Below are 26,142 nucleotides of genomic sequence, written 5' to 3' on the forward strand. Positions count from 1 at the left end.
TACAGACTGATAAACAGTTACAGACTGATGAACGTTACAGACTGCTGAACGTTACAGACTGATAAACAGTTACAGACTGATGAACGTTAGACTTATGAACGATACAGAATGATAAAAGTTACAGACTGATAAATGTTACAGACTGATGAACCTTACAGTTTGAGGAATGTTACAGACTGATGAACGTCACAGACCGATAAACGTTACAGACTGAAGAACGTTACATACTGCTGAACGTTACAGACTGAGGAACATTACATACTGCTGAACATTACAGACTGAGGAACATTACATACTGCTGAACGTTACAGACTGAGGAACATTACATACTGCTGAACATTACAGACTGAGGAACATTACATACTGCTGAACGTTACAGACTGAGGAACATTACATACTGCTGAACATTACAGACTGAGGAACATTACATACTGCTGAACGTTACAGACTGAGGAACATTACATACTGCTGAACATTACAGACTGAGGAACATTACATACTGCTGAACGTTACAGACTGAGGAACATTACATACTGCTGAACATTACAGACTGAGGAACATTACATACTGCTGAACATTACAGACTGAGGAACATTACATACTGCTGAAAATTACAGACTGAGGAACATTACATACTGCTGAACGTTACAGACTGAGGAACATTACATACTGCTGAACATTACAGACTGAGGAACATTACATACTGCTGAACATTACAGACTGAGGAACATTACATACTGCTGAACATTACAGACTGAGGAACATTACATACTGCTGAACGTTACAGACTGAGGAACATTACATACTGCTGAACATTACAGACTGAGGAACATTACATACTGCTGAACATTACAGACTGAGGAACATTACATACTGCTGAACATTACAGACTGAGGAACATTACATACTGCTGAACATTACAGACTGAGGAACATTACATACTGCTGAACGTTACAGACTGAGGAACATTACATACTGCTGAACGTTACAGACTGAGGAACATTACAGACTGAGGAACATTACATACTGCTGAACATTACAGACTGAGGAACATTACATACTGCTGAACATTACAGACTGAGGAACATTACATACTGCTGAACGTTACAGACTGAGGAACATTACATACTGCTGAACATTACAGACTGAGGAACATTACATACTGCTGAACATTACATACTGAGGAACATTACATACTGCTGAACATTACAGACTGAGGAACATTACATACTGCTGAACATTACAGACTGAGGAACATTAGATACTGATGAATGTTACATACTGCTGAACATTACAGACTGAGGAACATTACATACTGCTGAACATTACAGACTGATGAACATTACAGACTGAATGTTACAGACTGAGGAACGTTACAGACTGATGAACATTAGAGACTGATGAACATTACAGACTGAATGTTACAGACTGAGGAACGTTACAGACTGATAAACGTTACAGACTGATAAACAGTTACAGACTGATGAACATTACAGACTGAATGTTACAGACTAAAGACCTTACAGACTGATGAACATTAGAGACTGATGAACATTACAGACTGAATGTTACAGACTGAGGAACGTTACAGACTGATAAACGTTACAGACTGATAAACAGTTACAGACTGATGAACATTACAGACTGAATGTTACAGACTGAGGAACATTACAGACTGCTGAACGTTACAGACTGATAAACAGTTACAGACTGATGAACGTTAGACTTATGAACGATACAGAATGATAAAAGTTACAGACTGATAAATGTTACAGACTGATGAACGTCACAGACTGCTGAACGTTACAGACTGATAAACAGTTACAGACTGATGAACGTTACAGACTGATGAACGTTACAGACTGATAAACAGTTACAGACTGATGAACGTTAGACTTATGAACGATACAGAATGATAAAAGTTACAGACTGATAAACAGTTACAGACTGATGAACGTTACAGACTGATGAACGTTACAGACTGATAAACAGTTACAGACTGATGAACGTTAGACTTATGAACGATACAGAATGATAAAAGTTACAGACTGATAAATGTTACAGACTGATGAACCTTACAGTTTGAGGAATGTTACAGACTGATGAACGTCACAGACCGTTAAACGTTACAGACTGCTGAACGTTACAGACTGAGGAACATTACATACTGCTGAACATTACAGACTGAGGAACATTACATACTGCTGAACGTTACAGACTGAGGAACATTACATACTGCTGAACATTACAGACTGAGGAACATTACATACTGCTGAACGTTACAGACTGAGGAACATTACATACTGCTGAACATTACAGACTGAGGAACATTACATACTGCTGAACATTACAGACTGAGGAACATTACATACTGATGAACATTACAGACTGAGGAACATTACATACTGCTGAACGTTACAGACTGAGGAACATTACATACTGCTGAACGTTACAGACTGAGGAACATTACAGACTGCTGAACGTTACAGACTGAGGAACATTAAATACTGCTGAACATTACAGACTGAGGAATATTAAATACTGATGAATGTTACATACTGCTGAACATTACAGACTGAGGAACATTACATACTGCTGAACATTACAGACTGAGGAACATTACATACTGCTGAACATTACAGACTGAGGAACATTACATACTGCTGAACATTACAGACTGAGGAATATTAAATACTGCTGAACATTACATACTGCTGAACATTACAGACTGAGGAACATTACATACTGCTGAACATTACAGACTGAGGAACATTACATACTGCTGAACATTACAGACTGAGGAACATTACATACTGCTGAACATTACAGACTGAGGAACATTACATACTGCTGAACATTACAGACTGAGGAACATTACATACTGCTGAACATTACAGACTGAGGAACATTACATACTGCTGAACATTACAGACTGAGGAACATTACATACTGCTGAACGTTACAGACTGAGGAACATTACATACTGCTGAACATTACAGACTGAGGAACATTACATACTGCTGAACATTACAGACTGAGGAACATTACATACTGCTGAACATTACAGACTGAGGAACATTACATACTGCTGAACGTTACAGACTGAGGAACATTACATACTGCTGAACGTTACAGACTGAGGAACATTACATACTGCTGAACGTTACAGACTGAGGAACATTACATACTGCTGAACATTACAGACTGAGGAACATTACATACTGCTGAACATTACAGACTGAGGAACATTACAGACTGCTGAACATTACAGACTGAGGAACATTACATACTGCTGAACGTTACAGACTGAGGAACATTACATACTGCTGAACGTTACAGACTGAGGAACATTACATACTGCTGAACGTTACAGACTGAGGAACATTACATACTGCTGAACATTACAGACTGCTGAACATTACAGACTGAGGAACATTACAGACTGAGGAACATTACATACTGCTGAACGTTACAGACTGAGGAACATTACATACTGCTGAACATTACAGACTGAGGAACATTACATACTGCTGAACATTACAGACTGAGGAACATTACATACTGCTGAACATTACAGACTGAGGAACATTACATACTGCTGAACATTACAGACTGAGGAACATTACATACTGCTGAACGTTACAGACTGAGGAACATTACATACTGCTGAACGTTACAGACTGAGGAACATTACATACTGCTGAACGTTACAGACTGAGGAACATTAAATACTACTGAACATTACAGACTGAGGAATATTAAATACTGATGAATGTTACATACTGCTGAACATTACAGACTGAGGAACATTACAGACTGCTGAACGTTACAGACTGATAAACAGTTACAGACTGATGAACGTTAGACTTATGAACGATACAGAATGATAAAAGTTACAGACTGATAAATGTTACAGACTGATGAACCTTACAGTTTGAGGAATGTTACAGACTGATAAACGTTACAGACTGATGAACGTTTCAGACTGAAGAACGTTACAGACCGCTGAACGTCACAGACTGAAGAACATTACAGACTGAGGAACATTACATACTGCTGAACATTACAGACTGAGGAACATTACATACTGCTGAACGTTACAGACTGAGGAACATTACATACTGCTGAACATTACAGACTGAGGAACATTACATACTGCTGAACATTACAGACTGAGGAACATTACATACTGCTGAACGTTACAGACTGAGGAACATTACATACTGCTGAACGTTACAGACTGAGGAACATTACATACTGCTGAACGTTACAGACTGAGGAGCATTACATACTGCTGAACATTACAGACTGAGGAACATTACATACTGCTGAACGTTACAGACTGAGGAACATTACATACTGCTGAACATTACAGACTGAGGAACATTACATACTGCTGAACATTACAGACTGAGGAACATTACATACTGCTGAACATTACAGACTGAGGAACATTACATACTGCTAAACATTACAGACTGAGGAACATTACATACTGCTGAACGTTACAGACTGAGGAACATTACATAATGCTGAACATTACAGACTGAGGAACATTACATACTGCTGAACATTACAGACTGAGGAACATTACATACTGCTGAACATTACAGACTGAGGAACATTACATACTGCTGAACATTACAGACTGAGGAACATTACATACTGCTGAACGTTACATACTGAGGAACATTACATACTGCTGAACATTACAGACTGAGGAACATTACATACTGCTGAACATTACAGACTGAGGAACATTACATACTGCTGAACATTACAGACTGAGGAACATTACATACTGCTGAACGTTACAGACTGAGGAACATTACATACTGCTGAACATTACAGACTGAGGAACATTACATACTGCTGAACATTACAGACTGAGGAACATTACATACTGCTGAACATTACAGACTGAGGAACATTACATACTGCTGAACATTACAGACTGAGGAACATTACATACTGCTGAACGTTACAGACTGAGGAACATTACATACTGCTGAACGTTACAGACTGAGGAACATTACAGACTGAGGAACATTACATACTGCTGAACATTACAGACTGAGGAACATTACATACTGCTGAACATTACAGACTGAGGAACATTACATACTGCTGAACGTTACAGAATGAGGAACATTACATACTGCTGAACATTACAGACTGAGGAACATTACATACTGCTGAACATTACATACTGAGGAACATTACATACTGCTGAACATTACAGACTGAGGAACATTACATACTGCTGAACATTACAGACTGAGGAACATTAGATACTGATGAATGTTACATACTGCTGAACATTACAGACTGAGGAACATTACATACTGCTGAACATTACAGACTGATGAACATTACAGACTGATTGTTACAGACTGAGGAACGTTACAGACTGATGAACATTAGAGACTGATGAACATTACAGACTGAATGTTACAGACTGAGGAACGTTACAGACTGATAAACGTTACAGACTGATAAACAGTTACAGACTGATGAACATTACAGACTGAATGTTACAGACTAAAGACCTTACAGACTGATGAACATTAGAGACTGATGAACATTACAGACTGAATGTTACAGACTGAGGAACGTTACAGACTGATAAACGTTACAGACTGATAAACAGTTACAGACTGATGAACATTACAGACTGAATGTTACAGACTGAGGAACATTACAGACTGCTGAACGTTACAGACTGATAAACAGTTACAGACTGATGAACGTTAGACTTATGAACGATACAGAATGATAAAAGTTACAGACTGATAAATGTTACAGACTGATGAACGTCACAGACTGCTGAACGTTACAGACTGATAAACAGTTACAGACTGATGAACGTTACAGACTGATGAACGTTACAGACTGATAAACAGTTACAGACTGATGAACGTTAGACTTATGAACGATACAGAATGATAAAAGTTACAGACTGATAAACAGTTACAGACTGATGAACGTTACAGACTGCTGAACGTTACAGACTGATAAACAGTTACAGACTGATGAACGTTAGACTTATGAACGATACAGAATGATAAAAGTTACAGACTGATAAATGTTACAGACTGATGAACCTTACAGTTTGAGGAATGTTACAGACTGATGAACGTCACAGACTGATAAACGTTACAGACTGAAGAACGTTACATACTGCTGAACGTCACAGACTGAGGAACATTACATACTGCTGAACGTTACAGACTGAGGAACATTACATACTGCTGAACGTTACAGACTGAGGAACATTACATACTGCTGAACGTTACAGACTGAGGAACATTACATACTGCTGAACATTACAGACTGAGGAACATTACATACTGCTGAACGTTACAGACTGAGGAACATTACATACTGCTGAACATTACAGACTGAGGAACATTACATACTGCTGAACATTACAGACTGAGGAACATTACATACTGCTGAACATTACAGACTGAGGAACATTACAGACTGAGGAACATTACATACTGCTGAACGTTACAGACTGAGGAACATTACATACTGCTGAACATTACAGACTGAGGAACATTACATACTGCTGAACATTACAGACTGAGGAACATTACATACTGCTGAACATTACAGACTGAGGAACATTACATACTGCTGAACATTACAGACTGAGGAACATTACATACTGCTGAACGTTACAGACTGAGGAACATTACATACTGCTGAACGTTACAGACTGAGGAACATTACATACTGCTGAACGTTACAGACTGAGGAACATTAAATACTACTGAACATTACAGACTGAGGAATATTAAATACTGATGAATGTTACATACTGCTGAACATTACAGACTGAGGAACATTACAGACTGCTGAACGTTACAGACTGATAAACAGTTACAGACTGATGAACGTTAGACTTATGAACGATACAGAATGATAAAAGTTACAGACTGATAAACGTTACAGACTGATGAACGTTTCAGACTGAAGAACATTACAGACTGAGGAACATTACATACTGCTGAACATTACAGACTGAGGAACATTACATACTGCTGAACGTTACAGACTGAGGAACATTACATACTGCTGAACATTACAGACTGAGGAACATTACATACTGCTGAACATTACAGACTGAGGAACATTACATACTGCTGAACGTTACAGACTGAGGAACATTACATACTGCTGAACGTTACAGACTGAGGAACATTACATACTGCTGAACGTTACAGACTGAGGAACATTACATACTGCTGAACATTACAGACTGAGGAACATTACATACTGCTGAACGTTACAGACTGAGGAACATTACATACTGCTGAACATTACAGACTGAGGAACATTACATACTGCTGAACATTACAGACTGAGGAACATTACATACTGCTGAACATTACAGACTGAGGAACATTACATACTGCTGAACATTACAGACTGAGGAACATAACATACTGCTGAACGTTACAGACTGAGGAACATTACATACTGCTGAACATTACAGACTGAGGAACATTACATACTGCTGAACATTACAGACTGAGGAACATTACATACTGCTGAACATTACAGACTGAGGAACATTACATACTGCTGAACATTACAGACTGAGGAACATTACATACTGCTGAACGTTACATACTGAGGAACATTACATACTGCTGAACATTACAGACTGAGGAACATTACATACTGCTGAACATTACAGACTGAGGAACATTACTTACTGCTGAACATTACAGACTGAGGAACATTACATACTGCTGAACGTTACAGACTGAGGAACATTACATACTGCTGAACATTACAGACTGAGGAACATTACATACTGCTGAACATTACAGACTGAGGAACATTACATACTGCTGAACATTACAGACTGAGGAACATTACATACTGCTGAACATTACAGACTGAGGAACATTACATACTGCTGAACGTTACAGACTGAGGAACATTACATACTGCTGAACGTTACAGACTGAGGAACATTACAGACTGAGGAACATTACATACTGCTGAACATTACAGACTGAGGAACATTACATACTGCTGAACATTACAGACTGAGGAACATTACATACTGCTGAACGTTACAGACTGAGGAACATTACATACTGCTGAACATTACAGACTGAGGAACATTACATACTGCTGAACATTACATACTGAGGAACATTACATACTGCTGAACATTACAGACTGAGGAACATTACATACTGCTGAACATTACAGACTGAGGAACATTAGATACTGATGAATGTTACATACTGCTGAACATTACAGACTGAGGAACATTACATACTGCTGAACATTACAGACTGATGAACATTACAGACTGATTGTTACAGACTGAGGAACGTTACAGACTGATGAACATTAGAGACTGATGAACATTACAGACTGAATGTTACAGACTGAGGAACGTTACAGACTGATAAACGTTACAGACTGATAAACAGTTACAGACTGATGAACATTACAGACTGAATGTTACAGACTAAAGACCTTACAGACTGATGAACATTAGAGACTGATGAACATTACAGACTGAATGTTACAGACTGAGGAACGTTACAGACTGATAAACGTTACAGACTGATAAACAGTTACAGACTGATGAACATTACAGACTGAATGTTACAGACTGAGGAACATTACAGACTGCTGAACGTTACAGACTGATAAACAGTTACAGACTGATGAACGTTAGACTTATGAACGATACAGAATGATAAAAGTTACAGACTGATAAATGTTACAGACTGATGAACGTCACAGAACTGCTGAACGTTACAGACTGATAAACAGTTACAGACTGATGAACGTTACAGACTGATGAACGTTACAGACTGATAAACAGTTACAGACTGATGAACGTTAGACTTATGAACTGATACAGAATGATAAAAGTTACAGACTGATAAACAGTTACAGACTGATGAACGTTACAGACTGCTGAACGTTACAGACTGATAAACAGTTACAGACTGATGAACGTTAGACTTATGAACGATACAGAATGATAAAAGTTACAGACTGATAAATGTTACAGACTGATGAACCTTACAGTTTGAGGAATGTTACAGACTGATGAACGTCACAGACTGATAAACGTTACAGACTGAAGAACGTTACATACTGCTGAACGTCACAGACTGAGGAACATTACATACTGCTGAACGTTACAGACTGAGGAACATTACATACTGCTGAACGTTACAGACTGAGGAACATTACATACTGCTGAACGTTACAGACTGAGGAACATTACATACTGCTGAACATTACAGACTGAGGAACATTACATACTGCTGAACGTTACAGACTGAGGAACATTACATACTGCTGAACATTACAGACTGAGGAACATTACATACTGCTGAACGTTACAGACTGAGGAACATTACATACTGCTGAACATTACAGACTGAGGAACATTACATACTGCTGAACATTACAGACTGAGGAACATTACATACTGATGAACATTACAGACTGAGGAACATTACATACTGCTGAACGTTACAGACTGAGGAACATTACATACTGCTGAACGTTACAGACTGAGGAACATTACAGACTGCTGAACGTTACAGACTGAGGAACATTAAATACTGCTGAACATTACAGACTGAGGAATATTAAATACTGATGAATGTTACATACTGCTGAACATTACAGACTGAGGAACATTACATACTGCTGAACATTACAGACTGAGGAACATTACATACTGCTGAACATTACAGACTGAGGAACATTACATACTGCTGAACATTACAGACTGAGGAATATTAAATACTGCTGAACATTACAGACTGAGGAACATTACATACTGCTGAACATTACAGACTGAGGAACATTACATACTGCTGAACATTACAGACTGAGGAACATTACATACTGCTGAACATTACAGACTGAGGAACATTACATACTGCTGAACATTACAGACTGAGGAACATTACATACTGCTGAACATTACAGACTGAGGAACATTACATACTGCTGAACATTACAGACTGAGGAACATTACATACTGCTGAACATTACAGACTGAGGAACATTACATACTGCTGAACGTTACAGACTGAGGAACATTACATACTGCTGAACATTACAGACTGAGGAACATTACATACTGCTGAACATTACAGACTGAGGAACATTACATACTGCTGAACATTACAGACTGAGGAACATTACATACTGCTGAAAATTACAGACTGAGGAACATTACATACTGCTGAACGTTACAGACTGAGGAACATTACATACTGCTGAACATTACAGACTGAGGAACATTACATACTGCTGAACATTACAGACTGAGGAACATTACATACTGCTGAACATTACAGACTGAGGAACATTACATACTGCTGAACGTTACAGACTGAGGAACATTACATACTGCTGAACATTACAGACTGAGGAACATTACATACTGCTGAACATTACAGACTGAGGAACATTACATACTGCTGAACATTACAGACTGAGGAACATTACATACTGCTGAACATTACAGACTGAGGAACATTACATACTGCTGAACGTTACAGACTGAGGAACATTACATACTGCTGAACGTTACAGACTGAGGAACATTACAGACTGAGGAACATTACATACTGCTGAACATTACAGACTGAGGAACATTACATACTGCTGAACATTACAGACTGAGGAACATTACATACTGCTGAACGTTAACAGACTGAGGAACATTACATACTGCTGAACATTACAGACTGAGGAACATTACATACTGCTGAACATTACAGACTGAGGAACATTACATACTGCTGAACATTACAGACTGAGGAACATTACATACTGCTGAACATTACAGACTGAGGAACATTAGATACTGATGAATGTTACATACTGCTGAACATTACAGACTGAGGAACATTACATACTGCTGAACATTACAGACTGAGGAACATTACATACTGCTGAACATTACAGACTGAGGAACATTACATACTGCTGAACATTACAGACTGAGGAACATTACATACTGCTGAACGTTACAGACTGAGGAACATTACATACTGCTGAACATTACAGACTGAGGAACATTACATACTGCTGAACATTACAGACTGAGGAACATTAGATACTGATGAATGTTACATACTGCTGAACATTACAGACTGAGGAACATTACATACTGCTGAACATTACAGACTGATGAACATTACAGACTGAATGTTACAGACTGAGGAACGTTACAGACTGATGAACATTAGAGACTGATGAACATTACAGACTGAATGTTACAGACTGAGGAACGTTACAGACTGATAAACGTTACAGACTGATAAACAGTTACAGACTGATGAACATTACAGACTGAATGATACAGACTAAAGACCTTACAGACTGATGAACATTAGAGACTGATGAACATTACAGACTGAATGTTACAGACTGAGGAACGTTACAGACTGATAAACGTTACAGACTGATAAACAGTTACAGACTGATGAACATTACAGACTGAATGTTACAGACTGAGGAACATTACAGACTGCTGAACGTTACAGACTGATAAACAGTTACAGACTGATGAACGTTAGACTTATGAACGATAGAGAATGATAAAAGTTACAGACTGATAAATGTTACAGACTGATGAACGTCACAGACTGCTGAACGTTACAGACTGATAAACAGTTACAGACTGATGAACGTTACAGACTGATGAACGTTACAGACTGATAAACAGTTACAGACTGATGAACGTTAGACTTATGAACGATACAGAATGATAAAAGTTACAGACTGATAAACAGTTACAGACTGATGAACGTTACAGACTGCTGAACGTTACAGACTGATAAACAGTTACAGACTGATGAACGTTAGACTTATGAACGATACAGAATGATAAAAGTTACAGACTGATAAATGTTACAGACTGATGAACCTTACAGTTTGAGGAATGTTACAGACTGATGAACGTCACAGACCGATAAACGTTACAGACTGAAGAACGTTACATACTGCTGAACGTTACAGACTGAGGAACATTACATACTGCTGAACATTACAGACTGAGGAACATTACATACTGCTGAACGTTACAGACTGAGGAACATTACATACTGCTGAACATTACAGACTGAGGAACATTACATACTGCTGAACGTTACAGACTGAGGAACATTACATACTGCTGAACATTACAGACTGAGGAACATTACATACTGCTGAACGTTACAGACTGAGGAACATTACATACTGCTGAACATTACAGACTGAGGAACATTACATACTGCTGAACGTTACAGACTGAGGAACATTACATACTGCTGAACATTACAGACTGAGGAACATTACATACTGCTGAACATTACAGACTGAGGAACATTACATACTGCTGAAAATTACAGACTGAGGAACATTACATACTGCTGAACGTTACAGACTGAGGAACATTACATACTGCTGAACATTACAGACTGAGGAACATTACATACTGCTGAACATTACAGACTGAGGAACATTACATACTGCTGAACATTACAGACTGAGGAACATTACATACTGCTGAACGTTACAGACTGAGGAACATTACATACTGCTGAACATTACAGACTGAGGAACATTACATACTGCTGAACATTACAGACTGAGGAACATTACATACTGCTGAACGTTACAGACTGAGGAACATTACATACTGCTGAACATTACAGACTGAGGAACATTACATACTGCTGAACGTTACAGACTGAGGAACATTACATACTGCTGAACGTTACAGACTGAGGAACATTACAGACTGAGGAACATTACATACTGCTGAACATTACAGACTGAGGAACATTACATACTGCTGAACATTACAGACTGAGGAACATTACATACTGCTGAACGTTACAGACTGAGGAACATTACATACTGCTGAACATTACAGACTGAGGAACATTACATACTGCTGAACATTACATACTGAGGAACATTACATACTGCTGAACATTACAGACTGAGGAACATTACATACTGCTGAACATTACAGACTGAGGAACATTAGATACTGATGAATGTTACATACTGCTGAACATTACAGACTGAGGAACATTACATACTGCTGAACATTACAGACTGATGAACATTACAGACTGAATGTTACAGACTGAGGAACGTTACAGACTGATGAACATTAGAGACTGATGAACATTACAGACTGAATGTTACAGACTGAGGAACGTTACAGACTGATAAACGTTACAGACTGATAAACAGTTACAGACTGATGAACATTACAGACTGAATGTTACAGACTAAAGACCTTACAGACTGATGAACATTAGAGACTGATGAACATTACAGACTGAATGTTACAGACTGAGGAACGTTACAGACTGATAAACGTTACAGACTGATAAACAGTTACAGACTGATGAACATTACAGACTGAATGTTACAGACTGAGGAACATTACAGACTGCTGAACGTTACAGACTGATAAACAGTTACAGACTGATGAACGTTAGACTTATGAACGATACAGAATGATAAAAGTTACAGACTGATAAATGTTACAGACTGATGAACGTCACAGACTGCTGAACGTTACAGACTGATAAACAGTTACAGACTGATGAACGTTACAGACTGATGAACGTTACAGACTGATAAACAGTTACAGACTGATGAACGTTAGACTTATGAACGATACAGAATGATAAAAGTTACAGACTGATAAACAGTTACAGACTGATGAACGTTACAGACTGATGAACGTTACAGACTGATAAACAGTTACAGACTGATGAACGTTAGACTTATGAACGATACAGAATGATAAAAGTTACAGACTGATAAATGTTACAGACTGATGAACCTTACAGTTTGAGGAATGTTACAGACTGATGAACGTCACAGACCGTTAAACGTTACAGACTGCTGAACGTTACAGACTGAGGAACATTACATACTGCTGAACATTACAGACTGAGGAACATTACATACTGCTGAACGTTACAGACTGAGGAACATTACATACTGCTGAACATTACAGACTGAGGAACATTACATACTGCTGAACGTTACAGACTGAGGAACATTACATACTGCTGAACATTACAGACTGAGGAACATTACATACTGCTGAACATTACAGACTGAGGAACATTACATACTGATGAACATTACAGACTGAGGAACATTACATACTGCTGAACGTTACAGACTGAGGAACATTACATACTGCTGAACGTTACAGACTGAGGAACATTACAGACTGCTGAACGTTACAGACTGAGGAACATTAAATACTGCTGAACATTACAGACTGAGGAATATTAAATACTGATGAATGTTACATACTGCTGAACATTACAGACTGAGGAACATTACATACTGCTGAACATTACAGACTGAGGAACATTACATACTGCTGAACATTACAGACTGAGGAACATTACATACTGCTGAACATTACAGACTGAGGAATATTAAATACTGCTGAACATTACATACTGCTGAACATTACAGACTGAGGAACATTACATACTGCTGAACATTACAGACTGAGGAACATTACATACTGCTGAACATTACAGACTGAGGAACATTACATACTGCTGAACATTACAGACTGAGGAACATTACATACTGCTGAACATTACAGACTGAGGAACATTACATACTGCTGAACATTACAGACTGAGGAACATTACATACTGCTGAACATTACAGACTGAGGAACATTACATACTGCTGAACGTTACAGACTGAGGAACATTACATACTGCTGAACATTAAAGACTGAGGAACATTACATACTGCTGAACATTACAGACTGAGGAACATTACATACTGCTGAACATTACAGACTGAGGAACATTACATACTGCTGAACGTTACAGACTGAGGAACATTACATACTGCTGAACGTTACAGACTGAGGAACATTACAGACTGCTGAACATTACAGACTGAGGAACATTACATACTGCTGAACGTTACAGACTGAGGAACATTACATACTGCTGAACGTTACAGACTGAGGAACATTACATACTGCTGAACGTTACAGACTGAGGAACATTACATACTGCTGAACATTACAGACTGCTGAACATTACAGACTGAGGAACATTACAGACTGAGGAACATTACATACTGCTGAACGTTACAGACTGAGGAACATTACATACTGCTGAACATTACAGACTGAGGAACATTACATACTGCTGAACATTACAGACTGAGGAACATTACATACTGCTGAACATTACAGACTGAGGAACATTACATACTGCTGAACATTACAGACTGAGGAACATTACATACTGCTGAACGTTACAGACTGAGGAACATTACATACTGCTGAACGTTACAGACTGAGGAACATTACATACTGCTGAACGTTACAGACTGAGGAACATTAAATACTACTGAACATTACAGACTGAGGAATATTAAATACTGATGAATGTTACATACTGCTGAACATTACAGACTGAGGAACATTACAGACTGCTGAACGTTACAGACTGATAAACAGTTACAGACTGATGAACGTTAGACTTATGAACGATACAGAATGATAAAAGTTACAGACTGATAAATGTTACAGACTGATGAACCTTACAGTTTGAGGAATGTTACAGACTGATAAACGTTACAGACTGATGAACGTTTCAGACTGAAGAACGTTACAGACCGCTGAACGTCACAGACTGAAGAACATTACAGACTGAGGAACATTACATACTGCTGAACATTACAGACTGAGGAACATTACATACTGCTGAACGTTACAGACTGAGGAACATTACATACTGCTGAACATTACAGACTGAGGAACATTACATACTGCTGAACATTACAGACTGAGGAACATTACATACTGCTGAACGTTACAGACTGAGGAACATTACATACTGCTGAACGTTACAGACTGAGGAACATTACATACTGCTGAACGTTACAGACTGAGGAGCATTACATACTGCTGAACATTACAGACTGAGGAACATTACATACTGCTGAACGTTACAGACTGAGGAACATTACATACTGCTGAACATTACAGACTGAGGAACATTACATACTGCTGAACATTACAGACTGAGGAACATTACATACTGCTGAACATTACAGACTTAGGAACATTACATACTGCTAAACATTACAGACTGAGGAACATTACATACTGCTGAACGTTACAGACTGAGGAACATTACATAATGCTGAACATTACAGACTGAGGAACATTACATACTGCTGAACATTACAGACTGAGGAACATTACATACTGCTGAACATTACAGACTGAGGAACATTACATACTGCTCGAACATTACAGACTGAGGAACATTACATACTGCTGAACGTTACATACTGAGGAACATTACATACTGCTGAACATTACAGACTGAGGAACATTACATACTGCTGAACATTACAGACTGAGGAACATTACATACTGCTGAACATTACAGACTGAGGAACATTACATACTGCTGAACGTTACAGACTGAGGAACATTACATACTGCTGAACATTACAGACTGAGGAACATTACATACTGCTGAACATTACAGACTGAGGAACATTACATACTGCTGAACATTACAGACTGAGGAACATTACATACTGCTGAACATTACAGACTGAGGAACATTACATACTGCTGAACGTTACAGACTGAGGAACATTACATACTGCTGAACGTTACAGACTGAGGAACATTACAGACTGAGGAACATTACATACTGCTGAACATTACAGACTGAGGAACATTACATACTGCTGAACATTACAGACTGAGGAACATTACATACTGCTGAACGTTACAGACTGAGGAACATTACATACTGCTGAACATTACAGACTGAGGAACATTACATACTGCTGAACATTACATACTGAGGAACATTACATACTGCTGAACATTACAGACTGAGGAACATTACATACTGCTGAACATTACAGACTGAGGAACATTAGATACTGATGAATGTTACATACTGCTGAACATTACAGACTGAGGAACATTACATACTGCTGAACATTACAGACTGATGAACATTACAGACTGATTGTTACAGACTGAGGAACGTTACAGACTGATGAACATTAGAGACTGATGAACATTACAGACTGAATGTTACAGACTGAGGAACGTTACAGACTGATAAACGTTACAGACTGATAAACAGTTACAGACTGATGAACATTACAGACTGAATGTTACAGACTAAAGACCTTACAGACTGATGAACATTAGAGACTGATGAACATTACAGACTGAATGTTACAGACTGAGGAACGTTACAGACTGATAAACGTTACAGACTGATAAACAGTTACAGACTGATGAACATTACAGACTGAATGTTACAGACTGAGGAACATTACAGACTGCTGAACGTTACAGACTGATAAACAGTTACAGACTGATGAACGTTAGACTTATGAACGATACAGAATGATAAAAGTTACAGACTGATAAATGTTACAGACTGATGAACGTCACAGACTGCTGAACGTTACAGACTGATAAACAGTTACAGACTGACGAAACGTTACAGACTGATGAACGTTACAGACTGATAAACAGTTACAGACTGATGAACGTTAGACTTATGAACGATACAGAATGATAAAAGTTACAGACTGATAAACAGTTACAGACTGATGAACGTTACAGACTGCTGAACGTTACAGACTGATAAACAGTTACAGACTGATGAACGTTAGACTTATGAACGATACAGAATGATAAAAGTTACAGACTGATAAATGTTACAGACTGATGAACCTTACAGTTTGAGGAATGTTACAGACTGATGAACGTCACAGACTGATAAACGTTACAGACTGAAGAACGTTACATACTGCTGAACGTCACAGACTGAGGAACATTACATACTGCTGAACGTTACAGACTGAGGAACATTACATACTGCTGAACGTTACAGACTGAGGAACATTACATACTGCTGAACGTTACAGACTGAGGAACATTACATACTGCTGAACATTACAGACTGAGGAACATTACATACTGCTGAACGTTACAGACTGAGGAACATTACATACTGCTGAACATTACAGACTGAGGAACATTACATACTGCTGAACATTACAGACTGAGGAACATTACATACTGCTGAACATTACAGACTGAGGAACATTACAGACTGAGGAACATTACATACTGCTGAACGTTACAGACTGAGGAACATTACATACTGCTGAACATTACAGACTGAGGAACATTACATACTGCTGAACATTACAGACTGAGGAACATTACATACTGCTGAACATTACAGACTGAGGAACATTACATACTGCTGAACATTACAGACTGAGGAACATTACATACTGCTGAACGTTACAGACTGAGGAACATTACATACTGCTGAACGTTACAGACTGAGGAACATTACATACTGCTGAACGTTACAGACTGAGGAACATTAAATACTACTGAACATTACAGACTGAGGAATATTAAATACTGATGAATGTTACATACTGCTGAACATTACAGACTGAGGAACATTACAGACTGCTGAACGTTACAGACTGATAAACAGTTACAGACTGATGAACGTTAGACTTATGAACGATACAGAATGATAAAAGTTACAGACTGATAAATGTTACAGACTGATGAACCTTACAGTTTGAGGAATGTTACAGACTGATAAACGTTACAGACTGATGAACGTTTCAGACTGAAGAACATTACAGACTGAGGAACATTACATACTGCTGAACATTACAGACTGAGGAACATTACATACTGCTGAACGTTACAGACTGAGGAACATTACATACTGCTGAACATTACAGACTGAGGAACATTACATACTGCTGAACATTACAGACTGAGGAACATTACATACTGCTGAACGTTACAGACTGAGGAACATTACATACTGCTGAACGTTACAGACTGAGGAACATTACATACTGCTGAACGTTACAGACTGAGGAACATTACATACTGCTGAACATTACAGACTGAGGAACATTACATACTGCTGAACGTTACAGACTGAGGAACATTACATACTGCTGAACATTACAGACTGAGGAACATTACATACTGCTGAACATTACAGACTGAGGAACATTACATACTGCTGAACATTACAGACTGAGGAACATTACATACTGCTGAACATTACAGACTGAGGAACATAACATACTGCTGAACGTTACAGACTGAGGAACATTACATACTGCTGAACATTACAGACTGAGGAACATTACATACTGCTGAACATTACAGACTGAGGAACATTACATACTGCTGAACATTACAGACTGAGGAACATTACATACTGCTGAACATTACAGACTGAGGAACATTACATACTGCTGAACGTTACATACTGAGGAACATTACATACTGCTGAACATTACAGACTGAGGAACATTACATACTGCTGAACATTACAGACTGAGGAACATTACTTACTGCTGAACATTACAGACTGAGGAACATTACATACTGCTGAACGTTACAGACTGAGGAACATTACATACTGCTGAACATTACAGACTGAGGAACATTACATACTGCTGAACATTACAGACTGAGGAACATTACATACTGCTGAACATTACAGACTGAGGAACATTACATACTGCTGAACATTACAGACTGAGGAACATTACATACTGCTGAACGTTACAGACTGAGGAACATTACATACTGCTGAACGTTACAGACTGAGGAACATTACAGACTGAGGAACATTACATACTGCTGAACATTACAGACTGAGGAACATTACATACTGCTGAACATTACAGACTGAGGAACATTACATACTGCTGAACGTTACAGACTGAGGAACATTACATACTGCTGAACATTACAGACTGAGGAACATTACATACTGCTGAACATTACATACTGAGGAACATTACATACTGCTGAACATTACAGACTGAGGAACATTACATACTGCTGAACATTACAGACTGAGGAACATTAGATACTGATGAATGTTACATACTGCTGAACATTACAGACTGAGGAACATTACATACTGCTGAACATTACAGACTGATGAACATTACAGACTGATTGTTACAGACTGAGGAACGTTACAGACTGATGAACATTAGAGACTGATGAACATTACAGACTGAATGTTACAGACTGAGGAACGTTACAGACTGATAAACGTTACAGACTGATAAACAGTTACAGACTGATGAACATTACAGACTGAATGTTACAGACTAAAGACCTTACAGACTGATGAACATTAGAGACTGATGAACATTACAGACTGAATGTTACAGACTGAGGAACGTTACAGACTGATAAACGTTACAGACTGATAAACAGTTACAGACTGATGAACATTACAGACTGAATGTTACAGACTGAGGAACATTACAGACTGCTGAACGTTACAGACTGATAAACAGTTACAGACTGATGAACGTTAGACTTATGAACGATACAGAATGATAAAAGTTACAGACTGATAAATGTTACAGACTGATGAACGTCACAGACTGCTGAACGTTACAGACTGATAAACAGTTACAGACTGATGAACGTTACAGACTGATGAACGTTACAGACTGATAAACAGTTACAGACTGATGAACGTTAGACTTATGAACGATACAGAATGATAAAAGTTACAGACTGATAAACAGTTACAGACTGATGAACGTTACAGACTGCTGAACGTTACAGACTGATAAACAGTTACAGACTGATGAACGTTAGACTTATGAACGATACAGAATGATAAAAGTTACAGACTGATAAATGTTACAGACTGATGAACCTTACAGTTTGAGGAATGTTACAGACTGATGAACGTCACAGACTGATAAACGTTACAGACTGAAGAACGTTACATACTGCTGAACGTCACAGACTGAGGAACATTACATACTGCTGAACGTTACAGACTGAGGAACATTACATACTGCTGAACGTTACAGACTGAGGAACATTACATACTGCTGAACGTTACAGACTGAGGAACATTACATACTGCTGAACATTACAGACTGAGGAACATTACATACTGCTGAACGTTACAGACTGAGGAACATTACATACTGCTGAACATTACAGACTGAGGAACATTACATACTGCTGAACGTTACAGACTGAGGAACATTACATACTGCTGAACATTACAGACTGAGGAACATTACATACTGCTGAACATTACAGACTGAGGAACATTACATACTGATGAACATTACAGACTGAGGAACATTACATACTGCTGAACGTTACAGACTGAGGAACATTACATACTGCTGAACGTTACAGACTGAGGAACATTACAGACTGCTGAACGTTACAGACTGAGGAACATTAAATACTGCTGAACATTACAGACTGAGGAATATTAAATACTGATGAATGTTACATACTGCTGAACATTACAGACTGAGGAACATTACATACTGCTGAACATTACAGACTGAGGAACATTACATACTGCTGAACATTACAGACTGAGGAACATTACATACTGCTGAACATTACAGACTGAGGAATATTAAATACTGCTGAACATTACAGACTGAGGAACATTACATACTGCTGAACATTACAGACTGAGGAACATTACATACTGCTGAACATTACAGACTGAGGAACATTACATACTGCTGAACATTACAGACTGAGGAACATTACATACTGCTGAACATTACAGACTGAGGAACATTACATACTGCTGAACATTACAGACTGAGGAACATTACATACTGCTGAACATTACAGACTGAGGAACATTACATACTGCTGAACATTACAGACTGAGGAACATTACATACTGCTGAACATTACAGACTGAGGAACATTACATACTGCTGAACATTACAGACTGAGGAACATTACATACTGCTGAACGTTACAGACTGAGGAACATTACATACTGCTGAACATTACAGACTGATGAACATTACATACTGCTGAACATTACAGACTGAGGAACATTACATACTGCTGAACATTACAGACTGAGGAACATTACATACTGCTGAACGTTACAGACTGAGGAACATTACATACTGCTGAACGTTACAGACTGAGGAACATTACATACTGCTGAACGTTACAGACTGAGGAACATTACATACTGCTGAACATTACAGACTGAGGAACATTACATACTGCTGAACATTACAGACTGAGGAACATTACAGACTGCTGAACATTACAGACTGAGGAACATTACATACTGCTGAACGTTACAGACTGAGGAACATTACATACTGCTGAACGTTACAGACTGAGGAACATTACATACTGCTGAACGTTACAGACTGAGGAACATTACAGACTGAGGAACATTACATACTGCTGAACGTTACAGACTGAGGAACATTACATACTGCTGAACATTACAGACTGAGGAACATTACATACTGCTGAACATTACAGACTGAGGAACATTACATACTGCTGAACATTACAGACTGAGGAACATTACATACTGCTGAACATTACAGACTGAGGAACATTACATACTGCTGAACGTTACAGACTGAGGAACATTACATACTGCTGAACGTTACAGACTGAGGAACATTACATACTGCTGAACGTTACAGACTGAGGAACATTAAATACTACTGAACATTACAGACTGAGGAATATTAAATACTGATGAATGTTACATACTGCTGAACATTACAGACTGAGGAACATTACAGACTGCTGAACGTTACAGACTGATAAACAGTTACAGACTGATGAACGTTAGACTTATGAACGATACAGAATGATAAAAGTTACAGACTGATAAATGTTACAGACTGATGAACCTTACAGTTTGAGGAATGTTACAGACTGATAAACGTTACAGACTGATGAACGTTACAGACTGATGAACGTTACAGACTGAAGAACGTTACAGACCGCTGAACGTCACAGACTGAAGAACATTACAGACTGAGGAACATTACATACTGCTGAACATTACAGACTGAGGAACATTACATACTGCTGAACGTTACAGACTGAGGAACATTACATACTGCTGAACATTACAGACTGAGGAACATTACATACTGCTGAACATTACAGACTGAGGAACATTACATACTGCTGAACGTTACAGACTGAGGAACATTACATACTGCTGAACATTACAGACTGAGGAACATTACATACTGCTGAACATTACAGACTGAGGAACATTACATACTGCTGAACATTACAGACTGAGGAACATTACATACTGCTGAACATTACAGACTGAGGAACATTACATACTGCTGAACGTTACAGACTGAGGAACATTACATACTGAGGAACATTACATACTGCTGAACGTTACAGACTGAGGAACATTACATACTGAGGAACATTACATACTGCTGAACATTACAGACTGAGGAACATTACATACTGCTGAACGTTACAGACTGAGGAACATTACATACTGCTGAACATTACAGACTGAGGAACATTACATACTGCTGAACATTACAGAATGAGGAACATTACATACTGCTGAACATTACAGACTGAACGTTACAGACTGAAAAACGTTACAGATTGATGAACGTTACAGACTGATAAACAGTTACAGACTGATGAACATTACAGACTGAATGTTACAGACTAAAGACCTTACAGACTGATGAACATTAGAGACTGATGAACATTACAGACTGAATGTTACAGACTGAGGAACGTTACAGACTGATAAACGTTACAGACTGATAAACAGTTACAGACTGATGAACATTACAGACTGAATGTTACAGACTGAGGAACGTTACAGACTGATAAAAGTTACAGACTGATAAATGTTACAGACTGATGAACCTTACAGACCGATAAACGTTACAGACTGAAGAACGTTACAGACCGCTGAACGTCACAGACTGAAGAACATTACAGACTGAGGAACATTAGATACTGCTGAACATTACAGACTGAGGAACATTACATACTGCTGAACATTACAGACTGAGGAACATTACATACTGCTGAACGTTACAGACTGAGGAACATTACATACTGCTGAACATTACAGACTGAGGAACATTACATACTGCTGAACATTACAGACTGAGGAACATTACATACTGCTGAACATTACAGACTGAGGAACATGACATTCTGCTGAACATTACAGACTGAGGAACATTACATACTGCTGAACATTACAGACTGAGGAACATTACATACTGCTGAACGTTACAGACTGAGGAACATTACATACTGCTGAACGTTACAGACTGAGGAACATTAAATACTGCTGAACATTACAGACTGAGGAACATTAAATACTGCTGAACGTTACAGACTGAGGAACATTACATACTGCTGAACATTACAGACTGAGGAACATTACATACTGCTGAACATTACAGACTGAGGAACATTACATACTGCTGAACATTACAGACTGAGGAACATTACATACTGCTGAACGTTACAGACTGAGGAACATTACATATTGCTGAACATTACATACTGCTGAACATTACAGACTGAGGAACATTACATACTGCTGAACGTTACAGACTGAGGAACATTACATACTGCTGAACATTACAGACTGAGGAACATTACATACTGCTGAACATTACAGACTGAGGAACATTACATACTGCTGAACATTACAGACTGAACGTTACAGACTGAAAAACGTTACAGATTGATGAACGTTACAGACTGATAAACAGTTACAGACTGATGAACATTACAGACTGAATGTTACAGACTAAAGACCTTACAGACTGATGAACATTAGAGACTGATGAACATTACAGACTGAATGTTACAGACTGAGGAACGTTACAGACTGATAAACGTTACAGACTGATAAACAGTTACAGACTGATGAACATTACAGACTGAATGTTACAGACTGAGGAACGTTACAGACTGATAAAAGTTACAGACTGATAAATGTTACAGACTGATGAACCTTACAGACCGATAAACGTTACAGACTGAAGAACGTTACAGACCGCTGAACGTCACAGACTGAAGAACATTACAGGAGGACATTACATACTGCTGAACATTACAGACTGAGGAACATTACATACTGCTGAACATTACAGACTGAGGAACATTACATACTGCTGAACATTACAGACTGAGGAACATTACATACTGCTGAACATTACAGACTGAGGAACATTACATACTGCTGAACATTACAGACTGAGGAACATTACATACTGCTGAACATTACAGACTGAGGAACATTACATACTGCTGAACATTACAGACTGAGGAACATTACATACTGCTGAACATTACAGACTGAGGAACATTACATACTGCTGAACATTACAGACTGAGGAACATTAAATACTGCTGAACATTACAGACTGAGGAACATTACATACTGCTGAACATTACAGACTGAGGAACATTACATACTGCTGAACGTTACAGACTGAGGAACATTACATACTGCTGAACATTACAGACTGAGGAACATTACATACTGCTGAACGTTACAGACTGAGGAACATTACATACTGCTGAACATTACAGACTGAGGAACATTACATACTGCTGAACATTACAGACTGAGGAACATTACATACTGCTGAACATTACAGACTGCTGAACATTACAGACTGAGGAACATTACATACTGCTGAACATTACATACTGACATTACAGACTGAGGAACATTACATACTGCTGAACATTACAGACTGAGGAACATTACATACTGCTGAACATTACAGACTGAGGAACATTACATACTGCTGAACGTTACAGACTGCGGAACATTCCATACTGCTGAACATTACAGACTGAGGAACATTACATACTGCTGAACATTACAGACTGAGGAACATTACATACTGCTGAACATTACAGACTGAGGAACATTACATACTGCTGAACGTTACAGACTGAGGAACATTACATACTGCTGAACATTACAGACTGAGGAACATTACATACTGCTGAACATTACAGACTGAGGAACATTACATACTGCTGAACATTACAGACTGAGGAACATTACATACTGCTGAACATTACAGACTGAGGAACATTACATACTGCTGAACATTACAGACTGAGGAACATTACATACTGCTGAACGTTACAGACTGAGGAACATTACATACTGCTGAACGTTACAGACTGAGGAACATTACATACTGCTG

Source organism: Salvelinus alpinus, chromosome 24, assembly GCF_045679555.1.
Source record: "Salvelinus alpinus chromosome 24, SLU_Salpinus.1, whole genome shotgun sequence".
In the NCBI taxonomy this organism is placed as follows: Eukaryota; Metazoa; Chordata; class Actinopteri; order Salmoniformes; family Salmonidae; genus Salvelinus; species Salvelinus alpinus.